Source organism: Colobus angolensis, unplaced genomic scaffold (assembly GCF_000951035.1).
Source record: "Colobus angolensis palliatus isolate OR3802 unplaced genomic scaffold, Cang.pa_1.0 Scaffold43, whole genome shotgun sequence".
Lineage (NCBI taxonomy): Eukaryota > Metazoa > Chordata > Mammalia > Primates > Cercopithecidae > Colobus > Colobus angolensis.
In genome coordinates, this window is record NW_012117710.1 from 1,403,946 (window position 1) to 1,404,763 (window position 818).

Here is an 818-nt window from a genome sequence, read left to right on the forward strand (position 1 = left end):
TGGCCCTTATTTATCTATTTTGGTGAGACAGGGTCTCACTCTGTTGCCCAGGTTGAAGTGCAGTGGCGTGATCACAGCTCACTGCAGCCTTGAACTCCTGGGTTCAACAGATCCTCCTGCCTCAGCCTCCCAAGTAGCTGGGACTACAGGTACACACCAACATGCCTGACTAATTTAAAACTTTTGTTTGTTTGTTTGTTTTGTAGAGATGGTGTATCACCGTATTGCCCAGACTGGTCTCAAACTCCTGACCTCAAGTGAACCTCCTGCCTCAGCCTCCCACAGTGCTGGGATCACAGGCGTGAGCCACCGAGGCCGGCCTAGATTCTTTTTTTTCCCTTTTGTATGTGCATGTTCACTTGTCCCAGCACCATTTGTTGAAAAGATCGTTCTTCCTGCATTACGTTTCCATTGCTCCTTTGCCAAGGATTTGTGGACGGTATTTGTGTGGCCAGTTTCTGTGCTCTCCCTTTTGTTCCATTATCTATTTATGTCCTTTCACCAGTATCACTGTCTCGATTATCGTAGCTTTATGTTAAGTCTTGAAGTCAGATATTATTAAAAGCCTTAAAAATGGTTTCGCTGCACCTGCTAGGGGTTATCAGAATGTAATCCACAGCCACTGGTGTTGGGTGCTGGTGGCCAGCCTTGACACTGGCTGGCAGGGGGCTCAGCTCTAAGGCTTCCCTGCAGAGTATACTTGCCGGGACCGTTGCTGGCACTGACTGCTGTAGGTTGGGTTCCCTGGAAACAGACTCAGATGGATCATCACATGCAAGGGTCTACTGGGGAGTGTATTCGTGGACAGCCTCTGGAAG